This window comes from Pteropus alecto, unplaced genomic scaffold (genome assembly GCF_000325575.1).
Source record: "Pteropus alecto unplaced genomic scaffold, ASM32557v1 scaffold88, whole genome shotgun sequence".
Classification (NCBI taxonomy): domain Eukaryota; kingdom Metazoa; phylum Chordata; class Mammalia; order Chiroptera; family Pteropodidae; genus Pteropus; species Pteropus alecto.
Genome location: NW_006494611.1, coordinates 17,006,228 through 17,020,577, shown reverse-complemented (window position 1 = coordinate 17,020,577; position 14,350 = coordinate 17,006,228).

Here is a 14,350-nt window from a genome sequence, read left to right as displayed (position 1 = left end):
TATATGTAAAGTGCTCAGTAAATGATGATTAAATTGATTTTATTTATGCACACTTAGCTTTTAAGTTTAGTGGTTTATTTTGAGGTGAAAATGACTTTGAAGTATTGAAAGGTAACCAAGAGCTAGTAATTATATCGCTTTTTAAACTTAAATTTATTGAGGTGACTGGTTAATAAAATTATACAGGTTTCAAGTGTACAATTCAATAATACATCATATGTAAGTTAAGTTTCCTTCATCATCAAATATTTGACCCCCTTTACCCTTTTCTACCTCCCCCATCCTCCCTTTCCCTCTGGTAACTACTAAACTATTGTCTGTGTCTATAAGTTTTTGTTTGCTTGTCTTGTTCATTTGTTACTTTCAGTTTTATGTCCAACGTATGAGTGAAATCATATGGTTCTAAACTTTTTCCGTCTGACTTATTTCTGTAAACACAATAATATTAAGATCCATCCATGTTGTCGCAAATGGCAGTATTTCGTCTTTTCTTATGGCTGAATAAAATTCCATTGTTTATGTGTACCACTCCTTTATCTAAACATCTATCGTAGGGCATTTTGATCGTTTTCATATCTTGGCCACCCTGAATAATGCTTCAATGAATATCAGAGTACCTATATCTTATGGATAAGTTTTGGGGGTAGATACTCAGAAGAGGGATTGCTGGATCATACGAAAATTTTATTCTTAATTTTTTGAGGAACCTCCATACTGTTTTCCATAGTAGCTGTACCAATTTACATTTCCACCAGCAGTGTATGAGGGTTCCTTTTTCTCAACAACCTCTCCAACTCTTGTTATTATTTGTCTTGTTGGTGATAGCCATTCTAACAGGTATGACGTGGTTTTTCATGTGATTTTGATTTGCATTTCCCTAATAGTTAGTGAAGTTAAGCACTTTTTCGTATATCTATTGGCTATTTGTACGTCTTCTTTGGAGAATTGTCTGTTCAGGTTCTCTGTCCATTTTTTAATTAAATTGTTTTTTTCTTGTTGAGTTGTATGAGTCCTTTGTATATTTTGGATATTAGCCTCTTATCAGAGGTGGCATTTGCAAATATCTTCTCCCATTCAGTTGGTTGCCTCCTTGCTTTATGGATGGTTTCTTCTGCTGTGCAGAAGCTTTTTAGTTTGATATAGTCCCATTTATTTATTTTTGCCTTTACTTCCCTTGCCTTTGAAGTCAAGTGCATAAAATCCTCTCTAAATCCAAGTCCCATAAGTTTAGTATTTAAGTTTTCTTTTTTGAAATTTATTGTTTCATGTCTTATATTTAGTTCTTTGATCTATTTTGAGTTAATTTTGGTGTATGATGGCAGACAGCAATCTAGTTTCATTCTTTTGCATCTTTTCAATTTTCCCAGTACCATTTATTGAAGAGGATTTCTTTTCTCCATTGTATGATTTGGGCTCCTTTATTGAAAAGCATTTGCCCATATATATGGAGGTTTATTTCTGGGCTCTCAATTCTGTTTCATTGGTCTGTGTGTCTTATTTTCTGTCAATGTCATGCTATTTTGATTATTGTCACTTTGTAGTATAATTTGAAGTCGGGCAGTATGATTCTCCCAGGCTTGTTCATTTTTTTCTCAGGATTGCTTTGGATATTTGAGGTCTTTTGTGATTTTATACAAATCTGATGTTTTTTTGTTCTATTTCTTTTAAAAAAAATTCCATCAGGACTTTGATAGGAATTTCATTAAATTTGTATTTTGCTTTGGGTAATATTGCCATTTTAACTATGTTAATTCTTCTAATCCATGAACGTGGAGTATCTTTCCATTTTAGGGGATCTTCTTCAATTTCATTTTCTTCTTTTTCTGAAAATTCATTGTTAGTGTATGAGAATGCTATGGATTTTTGTATGTTGATTTTGTATCCTGCAACATTATTATATTTGTTTATTGTTTCTAATAGTCATTCGGTGGAGTCTTTAGGATTCTTCATTAGAAAATCACATCATCTGCAAAAAGTTACAATTGACAAACTCCTGGCTATCTTCACTAAGGACAAAAGAGGAAGGACACAAATAAACAAAATCAGAAATGAAAGAGAAGTTAGGATAAATATCACCGAAATACAAAGTATCATACAAGAATACTATCAAAGATTACATGCCACCAAATTCAATAACCTAGAAGAAATAATCAACCTTCCTAGACTGAATCACTTAAAACTGGAAAATCTAAGTAGACCAGTCAACAATATGGAAATTGAAACAATCATCTAAAACCTCCCAAAAAGTAAAAGTTCAGGGCCAGATAGTTTCACTAGTGAATTCTACCAAACATTCAAAAATGATTTAATACCTGTTCTTCTCAAACTTTTCCAAAAAATTCAAGAAGAGACAATACTTCCTGATTCATTTTATGAGGCCAACATTACCTTGATACCAAAACCTGGTAAAGATAACACAAAAAAAGAAAACGATAGATCAATATCTCCGATGAATATAGATGCAAAAATCCTAAACAAAATACTAGCAAATCAAATACAACTACATATTAAAAAGATTATACATCATGATCAAGTGGGGTTCATTCTAGGGGCACAAGGATGGTTCAACATAGGCAAATTGATTAATGAGATACACCACAAAAACAGAAGAAAAGATAAAAATCATATGATCATATCAATAGATCCAGAAAAAGCATTTGACAAGAGAGTAGCCATTTATGATTAAAACACTTAATAAAATGGGTATAAAAGGAAAGTACTGAAACATAATAAAGTCCATATATAACAACCCCTCAGCTGATACTGCATTTAATGTTGAAAAACTGAAAGCCTTCCCTCTAAGATCAGGAATAAGACAAGGTTGTCCGCTCCCACCACTCTTATTCAATATAGTGTTGGAAGTCCTAGCTAGAGCAATCAGGCAAGCGAAAGAAATAAAAGGCATCCAAACGGGGAATGAAGAAGTCAAATTGTCACTTTTTGTATTGCTTTATTAAGTGTTCCCTGTGGGCCTCAAACACAGGGATTGGCACGTTACATGTATTATTTCATTGAACTCATCCAATGATCTCACCAGAACTTATTGTGGTTCCTATATGATTTCCTCATATGATTTCCTCATGAGGCTAAGAGATATCAAGTAACCTGCTCATTGTAGACAGCAAATAAAAAGCATGGTTGGGAATTGAATACAAATCTGTCCAATCTAAAGCATGGGTTTTACTTCACAGGGAAATCAAGTTCGAGATCACTGTTTCTCCATCTCCAGTTCATGAACCATCAAGGTAAATTTTGACTGTGTCCTACCCAGGGATCCACCCCTGGCCTATGTCTTTGTACCTCTTTGTCTCTGCTAGAGAATTTAGGGACCCTTCTGACTAGTAAAATTTAGACAGAGAACTACTAGTCTAAAGATATATATTTACAATGCAGTATCTGTCCTATATTACAATGTAATAAATAGATACGTTTATAAGCATATACTGATATGTTCAGACATAGATAAGAGCTATTATTACATGTGATACCTTTATGTCTGTGAAAAAAAATAAAGATAATTATGCACATACACAAGTGCAGCCACATGAACATGTCTACTTTACACACACTAACCTTTCAAACTCCAACTCCATGACATTATATGCTGTCCTGAATCCTCATTTTGGGATAGTACCAGGTCAGGCCAATGACACTGTTTTGTGTACCTGTGCATTTCAGGAATTCCTGGAATAGAGGAAGTTATGGATTGATGATGCATTAATCGGTTAGCACTGTTAAATCTAATATTATTGGGTTAGCTGAATGCTCACTGATTTAACTTAGATTTGATATTGTAGCTAATAAAGTGCCAAAAACAAAGTTCTTTCCCTCACCTCATCTTTATTTTGCCATGTGAACTGAACCAATTCACTTTCCTCTTTGGATCTTATTTTCTCAAAAATAAAATGAGGGATCTAGGCTGGATCAGTGGTTTTCAAATTATTTAATTTTAATTTCCGTTAAGATACTTTCTATGGCAATAAAAACATAACAAATTTACCCACTCAGTATTTACCCAGCTCAGTATTGGTAACTATGTGCATACTGTTGTACCACAGATCTCTGCAACTTTGTCATCTTGCGTGATTGAAACCCTATGCCCATTTAACAACTCACATTTTCTCTTTCTCTCAGCCCCTGGCAACCACAATTTGGCTTTCTGTGTCTATGAGTTTGATTACTTTAGATGCCTCATGTAGATGGAATCAGGCAGTATTTGTCTTTGGGAATTAGTGAATATTACTTAACATAATGTCCTCAAGGCTCATTCATGTTGTGGTATATGACAGGATTTCTTTATTCATAAGGCTAAATAATATTCCATTGTAGGTATTCACCACATTTTGTTTATCTGTTCATCTGTGAAAGGCTGTTTCCACATCATGGCTATTACAAATAATACTGCAATAAAATAGGTGTGCAAACATCTCTTTGAGATCTTGTTTTTAATTCTTTTGAATATATACCCAGAAGTAGGATTTCTAGATCATACAGTAGCTCTATTTTAATTTTTTGAAGACTCTCCATTACTGTTTTGCATAGTAGCTGCACCATTTTATGATCTCACCAACAGCATGCAAAGATTACAATTTCTCTACACCCTCAATAACATGTTATTTTCTGTTTGTTTGTTTGTTTATTTTTTATAGTAGCCATCCTAATGGTTGTGAGGTGATATTTCATTGTAGTTTTGACTTGCATCTCCCTGGTGGTTAGTGATTTTGAGCATCTTTCTGTAGGCTTAGTGTCCATTTACATATCTTCTTTGGAGAAATGTTTATTCAAGTCCTTTGCCCATTTTAAAATCTGGTTATTTGTTTTATTGTTATTGAGTTGTAGGATAAAATACTTTAAACAAAAAATTGAGATCCATGTGTTATCTTTTAGATTTTAAAAAGCAGTATTTATTTTTAGGGTGGTTTTGAGAATGAACTTAGAGAATGGGTAGAAATCATTTAAATCAGTCCCTGGTATATGCCAAGTATTCAATAAATGTTAGCCTTTTTTTCCTTTTGCGTCATGCAGCCAAACTGATTTCTTTTATTTTTTGCAAGCCTTGAGATAAAAATCCTCCCACTATTGTCATGAATGTATTCACATTTCTTGAAAACATGTCATTGTTAAGAAAGTAGCTTTATGCTCTTTCAGAAAGTTCAGCTGATGCATATCTGCTCATTTAAAATAGATGAGTACTAGTTGAGTACAATACTACAAGCTTTTCCCCAGCACTCAAATAAATGCCAGAAAAAGCCTCAGGTTTATTTGCTTTTCTCATAGTGTTGCATATGGTTGTGCAATAAAAAGTGAGCTCCAGATATGTCAACTCATCATTATAATATATTCTTGATGATGCTTATCACATATTTTAGTTGCTCACCTGCCATTTGTAATAAATGATGTAAGCATTTGTGAGAATGCTTTGCACGCATTCATTCAATTGCGTACAAAGATTTTCCATCAGTTTTCATTCAAAGTGTTGACATTTTATGAAGTAAGTGCTATTTATATCACCATTTCACAAGTGAGGAAGTTGAAGCACAAAGAGTTTAAATTATTCCCCAGACCCCACACCTGACATATGGTTCAGTGAAGCCATTATTGTTTTTGCCATTCTAAGGAAAAAGACCATCAGGTCACTGGGTAATCAAAATGGGGCAAGAGGTTACTTCAGAAGGAGAAATGAGGGACTGAAGAGACTATTTCACCTACTTTTCAGTTTTTCCTGTGATCATGTGAGAAAAAGAATTGAAAGAAAGGCTGAAAATAAGAGAGGAAGGTGGATATGGGATGAGATGTGAGACCTGACTGGACTTGGTTCTACAAACTAGAATAAGAGTAAAATGGAAGCCCTGGAAATGGCCATGGAACAGTATGAGGAGACCCTGGGAACTTAGGGGGTAGAATACTCTTTAAAAGATAAGGGAGGAACAGGAAGGAAGAAGAGACAAATCAGCTCACCTCTGCTCAATCATTTTTCCTGGGAGTTAACACTGCATAAAATAATCTCCATTAGTGGAAGTCAGAAGATTTGTTACAGAGGGCTAGAACCATATACAACATGAAAAAAAAAATTAGAAATTGTATTTAACAAGCATTTATGAACACAAGGCTCTATACTATTTTTTGTAATAAAACTGCATTTTTATCTATAAAAGTAACTGGTTCCATGTGAGCTGTTTTTAAAATGTTGCAATATTTTCATTAAATGAGTTCACAAAGTTGAAATAACTTCTTTGTTGTGCTTGGAATACAATCATTAAAATCCTGACTATGAAATTTATTAGTTCTGTAACTCTAGATAAATATTTTCTCATAGCCACAATTTTTTCACTGTTTAAACCAGGTTAATAAAATATTTCCTGCCTCTGTCATAGTGTTCTTTTGAGAGTCAAAATAAAAATAAGATAATGTGCGTGAGAATGGGTTCTAATAAATGGATGATACAAAGAAACCAATTTAAGGCCTGGGCTTTACAGCTGACAGATCCCATTCACTACAGAGCAACCGTGGACAGCTGTCTTAATCTTCCTAAACCTCAATTTCCTCAACTATAAAATGGGGATACCAACAGGACTTTCTGGAAAGAATTAAATGACATAATGTAAATATAGTATAGTATTTATCATATAGCAATTGCATAAAAATTGGTAGCTATCATTCACTTATTCATTCCTTCAGTATTTATTTATTGAGAATCTATTATAGGACTAAAGATATAGTCAGAAACAAAATATAATTTCTGAGTTCAAAGAATTTATATTATAATGAAAAAAAGATAAGCAATAAAGAGTGAAACAAATAAATATCTAATATGTTAAGATATAATAAGTGCAGTGAAGAAAATTAAAGAAGGAAGGAGAATAATAATGACAGAGGTACCATTATACAGGAAAGGCTTTTCTGATGAAGTGCTATGTAATAAGAGACATGAAGGAAATGAGAGAAAGAGCCATGGGATTATACAAAGGAAGAGGATTCCCAGAAATAGAAGGAGGAAGTACAAAGCTTTGAGGCAAGAGTATGTTTGACATTTTCCAGAAATAGCCAAGAGGCTAGTATGACCAAAGGACAGTGTATAGGCAGAGTTATAGAAAATGGTTTAGAGAGGAACAAAGAGCAGGATAATGTAGAGCCTTGTATGCTCTGGAATGGACTAGAATTTCACTATGAATGAAATGAGAAGCTATTGAGATATTTTCACATCAGGCACAATGGGAAAGAAGGGGACAAATTAGGAGACAATTGTTAAGAGCCCACATGAAAGATAATAGTAAGCTAGACTGAAGTAGTAGCAGTGGAGAAGTGGTCAGATTCTGGATATATTTTGAAGGAAGTGCTGATAGAATTTACTGATGGGTTAGATATGTATAAATGAAAAAGTCAAGGGTTTGTTTTTCTAAACTGAGCATGTGGAAAAATGGAGGTATCATTTACCGAGATGGCTATGATCATAGAAAGGAGTAAACTTGAGTGGGGGAATAAAAGGCAAAGAAGAGTTCAGTCTTGGATACCCTGTGGTGGGAGAAGCCTACGGGACATTAAATGTAAAGATATTGATTAAATATTTGAATATATAAGCATAAGTCAGAGGGAAATTCCAGGTTGGAGATACAAATTTGGAAGTTATTGGCTATGGGATTAGATGTGTTCACTTAAAGAGTCTGTGCTGACAAAGAAGTGAAGAGATTAAAGGATGGACCTCTGAGGCACTTCAAAGTTTAGAGTTTGAAGAAATAATAGAGGAACTAACTTGAAAAACTAATAGAGGAGAATGAGGTGAAGAGATTAGTGGGATGGGAAAAGATCTATGAGAGAGCAAGTTGTGGAAGCCAAGGATGAATATGTTTCTAGAAAAAGGAAATACTCCGCTACTTCCAGTATGTAGGCTAAAGCGAATCCTGAGAACTGATCCTTGAATGTGGCAAATGTAGAGGGTTTTGGTGACCTTGAAAAACACTGTTTTGGCAGAAGAGTAGAGATCAAAGCCTTCATGAATGAGTTGAAGAGAGAAGGAAGGAAAAGAATCGGAGACAGAGAGATTAGACAACACATTCAAGAACATCTCTATATGATTTAAATAAGTGGATTTTAGGTAAATGTGGAAGAGGATTTCAAAAAAAAGTTTGGCCTGCCTGACCTGCCGCATCCAGCAAGGGGTAAATCCTGCCACGTCCAGCGCATCTCTGGAAAATATACCTGAGTGGGAACGGTGGGAGATGAAGAAAACAAACAAGACAGAAAGCTGGGATCAGGAGGTCCACTGTCCACTGATGGTGGAGCAGTGGAGCAGTTTTATTTTTGCAAGCTGCTTTGACATAAGAACATGCAATTGCTGGTAGGCGTAGCAACACTGTCTTCTACCTCACCAAGGCCACATCTTATCATGACCTTCAGCTTGTTTTCCTGCCTGCGGATACATTTGTACTTTCTTGTTCTCAAAAGGAGTTTGCCCTTGCAGACCGTAAGGACCTTGTCAGTTTTCAATCCACTCTCCACATTGACCTGAATAGATCTGAGTAAGTCATAACATGCTTATGGCCAGTTTCCATATATACACTAAAAAATTTGGATGTTTTATGCAACTTGATATTTGTTCATAGGAAGGAAGGAAGGAAGGAAAGAAGGAAGGAAGGAAGGCAGGCAGGCAGGAAGGAAGGAAGGAAGGAAGAAAGGAAGGAAGGAAAGAAAAGAGGAGGAGAAGGAAGGAGAAAGAAAGGGAAGAAGGAAGGTCACATAATCTTCCAGAACCTCGGCTTACCTAAAAAAAAAAAAAAAAAAAAAAAAAGGAAATTCCCAAGTTTTTGGAGCTGTATTTAGCTAGAAGAGTACTCGGCCTGCATTAGATTATTAGTAAATGCTTGACACATAAATAAAATAATAAGACAGGAGTATGTTTGTATCAAAACCCCTTTGCTTAACCAATGGCGGAAGAGGAGTAAGGAAAGAAGGAAGAAAGGAAGGAAGGAAGGAAGGAAGGAAGGAAGGAAGGAAGGAAGGAAGGAAGGAAGGAAGGAAGGAAGGAAAAAAAAGAAAGGAACTCCAGCTAGAAATAAGACAGAAGAAAGATGATTTAGAAATAGGTAGAAATGAGCTTTCGATCTTTCAAAGCTATAACCCACCAATCAAAGATAACTAGAAAGATTAATAAAAACTAAAAATTACAATGTACCAAGTACTTTCTATATGTTACATAATTTGGTCATCACAACTCCATGACTAGCTTTTAAAATTAACTCCATCTCAAGGTTGAAGATAAAGCCTAAGAGAAGGCAAATAACTTTTTCAAAGCCATGTGGCAAAATTACAAAATCGAGATTTGAATTAAGCTGCCTTATGCCAATGTCTTTCTTTCTTAATTGTTACAGGAATGGGACAATTAGCTTCTACGAGTCTACCTCCTTCAGCTTTTGGATGTTCTGACTATTGTATGCTGTACATACAGTATTTCCCAGCATGCTGTTAATATTTTAATAATTTAACACTAAAAAATGTCTATATTCACCCTGGATGCCTTGCTTCTAATATATTATATGTCCAGTAGTTAAGACCCAAAGTATTAAAGATGCTATGGTTCTGCTAACTTCATTTTTGAGAAGAAAAACAATCTGCAAATATCATTAATACATTTCTTCCCTTTAATAAAGTCAATTAATGTTTTAATTAGAATCACAGATCTGGAAAGCTCTTAAAAATTCCCATGCCCAGGCTCCACCCCGACCAATTAAATCAGATTTTGGTTAAAGCTTTCAAGTAATTCAAATGTGTGTCACAATTTAAAAACATTTATAACTAGTACCTATGTTTGTTTTAATGTAGCCCAAGACATCATTAACTATTTTGGTAGACACATCATGCTTTTGAAGCATTTTGATCATAATACTTTGTTGGAGATTCTATTTTTAAATCACATTTTTCTCCAGTCTGAATTTGTGCATGTACCTTTTGGTATTTCAGAGCAGAACTTACATCAAGCATGATTGCCTTTTCCATCACATCAGGCAGTAAAGAGAAATTTTAATACTATTTCTACCACTGGACTTCTCAGTTTCATGTCATACGTAAGCTCAACTATCATAATTTATATGAGCTTATTAAACAGGATTGAACCAAGTGAATTTGGTTGAACCAAATACATTTATCCACCTGGATTTTATTCATGGGTGGTCTGAGAATCTAGTTCTTTCCCAAATTGGTTCATGAATAATTTTATTTTCAGATAAATGTTTTATTGTGTGGTGATTAATAGCACAGGGATTTTTGGTCACAAAGATCTTTACTGGAGACCTAACTCTGACTTTTTTGTAAAGTGTGACTCTTGACAAGTTATTCTCTCTTAGTTCTTTCACCTGTAAAATGCAGGTATTAAGCCCCATGTCTGGAAGAGTTGCGAAGAATAAATGAGAACATTCATAAAAGCAGGTAGCACAGGACTGGTACACAAAGAAGACTTAATAAATATCAGCTATTCTCATTATTATTATTTGATTTTGAAATAAGTGTCACTGCAGTCATTTTATGTTACTCTTACTGTTTAATCATTTTATGTTTCTTGGCTGGTTGATTTGCTTTTGAGTTAGCTGGCTTGCTTTGTTTGGTTTAGATTGGATTAATTTCCATTTTCTGTTTGAAAAGATTAAGACAAAACGAATTATCATCAACTAGACAATTCTTTCAATTTTGCTAGTATATACCATAATACTATGGAATGGCTCCAATTTTCTGCTAAGAAATGAATGCCACAATATTTTGTTACTTGCCTCGTTAAAAACTGCTGATTTCCAATATAGTGTCACACTTAGAGTTTTAAGTGATGGCAGAAACTAACACAGTGCCATGTTTATTTTCTTAATTTTTATTGCAATTATAGCATTATTTGTAACATTACCAGTAATTTTTTTGTCTCCCTGACTAGATATACTATTAGCATTTTAAGAGCAGAGACACGATCTCCAGCACAGTGTCTGGTTCACTGTAGATGCTCAATAAATATCCCATGAATAATAAATGGAATATCTGTTGTAAATCTAACATATGCCTTGAAATGATTAACTTTTTAGAACAATCTTGTAATGTATATGGTAGTATTCCCATTTCACAAATGAAGAAATCAAACCCAGAGTTAATAAACTGAAGACTGAAGATGCATGACCTAAATCATAGCCTTGGTACTCTTACTGCTGGTAGCAGAGGCATCACTGGTGTTGGGCAGGGTGTAGTAAGTGTGGGTCTCAGCTTGGCACTTCTCAAGAACCACTGACCATTATACTTGCTAATAAATCCAATCTTAGTAGTTTCCTTTATATAAAGTAAAACTGGGTCTGTACCAAGCAAGACAACAAGCTTTATACATATCTAAAAAAAAAAAAAAACTAGACACTCATCTTCCCTGTGATCAAGAGTTACAAATTGGATTGGAATTCCAATCTGGCTGGTGGTCAATTTCCAGTGACAAATAGGTTATAACCCAGTTTCAGAAAGGAAAAAGTGAGTAGGTGTCTGAAAGAACATGCATCACCTGCAAGATGAATTATTTTTTCCTGTATCTGCAGGTTTTCTGCTTGTTCTGGCTCCCTACTGTGCATTTGTACCAGAGGGACTGAAAAACAAGATTTGTTAGGAAACTGAAACTTGCAACCAGACAGGAGAGGCTACTTTCCATATTGCATGTCTTAACATTGATCTCTCAGCATCACGATTTACGTAATCGCCTGTTTCTAAAATGGATTTGAATTGGTAGGTTTAAGTTTTGCTTTCATAATCTAGTAGGGAGCTCTTAATTGGAAATTCTCCTTGCGGTTTTTCCAGTAACTTTGTGGGATTAGGAGCCCTTTAACTTCTCTGGGAATTATATAGTCTATAAAGCCAACCTTATTGACAGTTTTCAGGAAAAAATAAATTTTGTCTATGTGAGACAACAGTGCTTGCTGGAAAGAAGGCAGAATGGCTACTCATGATGATTAAGAGAGAGCAAGTGACTGCCAGCGACTCTCCTGGACACATTTGGGAAAGTACAGGAGAAAGAGGACAGGGTGTGGGCACCAGCCAAGGAGAACCAGATGGAGAAAGAAGAACTAAGAGAAATTGTAGCAAGAACATAGAGGGTGGAAGTTAAGGTTTGAGTTGAGTACACTAAGCCTAGGGTATTTTTCCCTGAATTATGCCAGGGATATAGTGACTGCTATAAATGGATATCAGAAGTAGACGATAAATGGAAAAAAAAAAATTCAACAGGGCAAAGCAAGAGAATAATTTTAAAGAAAAAAGAGCCAAAAAATAAAAAAAAAAATTAAAAAAAAAAGGAGCAGGGAAAAAAAGCAGATTCTGGTTATTGTATCTTCTGTGTTACAGAAAAAGGAAGCTGTACAATCCAAGATGAAGGTGATGGCATGGAGAACTTTAAGAATTAGTCAAGGAGAAGGAGATTATTAATGGAAGAAATTCCAGAAAGTCAGCATAGAAAAAAAAAATCACTGGGAAGCATTTAATGGATGGATATAAATGGAGTTAGACACCGTACGTCCAACTGCACATGTCCATCTGCTAAGACACAGGATGAAGGACATAAATAGCATTCTTAACCCAAAGAGACAAGTCTAATTTCATAAATATCAATACTATATAATTAAACGGAATTCACAATCAAGATGTAATAGAAAGATATTCTTTTTTCAAAAGCATAGATCTGATCGAGTTTGTTGGGAGTAGAAGATAGAGGGCCATTTGGCCAGGGTCTCTAAGATGAGTTTACAGGAACAGTCTCAGAAAACACTAGGCAAGAACAAAAGACCCTTATCATACAGTATATTCACAGTTCAATTTAGGAATGTGTGACTGCAAATATAAAACTGAATAGTGTTTTCAACAATTGAGGATTTTATTTGTCTCCTAGAATCTATCTCTTTTTCCATTCCACTATATTTGACAAAACAATCATTGGAGCCTTCATGTTTACATTTCAGGTAAAAAGAAACAGAAGTGTGATGGGCAGAAAGCCAAAGTTGTCGCTTATTTTATTCAAAAAGAGTCTCCCTTCCCCAGGGCACCTGCTATCTCCATTGAACAGAGTATTGTCGCAGACCACCCCTTACTGTTGGGGAAATTGAGTTATTCAGCTGGTCTCATTTCTACTTTGTAAAAAAAATTATTATGCTAGTAAAGAAGAAAAAGGACATTGAGGACCACAATAGAAATTAATATTTTAAACAACTCTCATAATTATTTACCAAAATAATTTTTTGTATATGAAAAACTGTATTTTTTTAAATAGCCAGTTAAAAGATATCGTAATTTTTTGCACTGTATTTTAACTTTTTTATTATTTTTAAATAATCCACTGACTTCAAATTTTTAAAAATAGCTTGGTCTCTCTCAGTCTCTGAAAGATATTGAAACTGATATAAAGACAGGCTGTTTTTATAAGTGATTGTATAAATAGAAGAATTGCATAAATCTGAGGATGGAAAACAAGAGAAAATGAGAAAAGTATAGAAATAATGATAAGTGAATAAATTCTAGAATTCAATAATAATATATTCCTGATAAAAATCACTAAACCAGCACAGAGCAAAATATTGTGGCAATAGAAAACCTCTCCTATGGTTAAATTAGGCAAAAGTAGAGAACTAAATACATTTTTGACCTTAAGTTTTAAAAATTTGGCTTTGAAAATAGTGAAAGTAGAAAAAAAATGAAAACTATTTTCCACAGAATAAATAGACCCGCATAAATATAGTCAACTAATCTTTGACAAAGAAGCAAAGACAATACAATGAAGAAAAGATCATCTTTTCAATAACTGCTGTTGGAACAATTGGATACTCACATAGCAAAAAATAATGAATCTATATACAGGCATTATGCCCTGCACACATACAAAAAATTCAAAATGAATCATAGACTTAAACATAGAATGCAAAACTTTAAAAACCCCTAGATTTCAGAGGAAAATATCTAGATAATCTTGGCACAATGATGACATTTGAACATAACACCAAAGGCATGATCCATGAAAGAAATCATTGATAAACTGGGCTTCATTAAAAATTTTTAAAAACTGCTCTACAAAAGACACTATCAAGAGAATGAGAAGACAAGCTATAGAATGGAAGGAAATATTTGCAAAGACATATCTGATAATGTATTGTTATCTAAAATATTGTTTTAAAATTCAACAAAAAGAAAATAAAAAGTCCTGAACAGACACTTCACCAAAGAATTTATACAAATGACAAAAAAGCTTATGAAAAGATGCTCACAATCATATGTCTTTAGGGAATTGCAAATAAAACTTTGAGATGCCACTACACACCTATTAGAATGATCAAAATCCAAAACACTGAGACACTAAAAG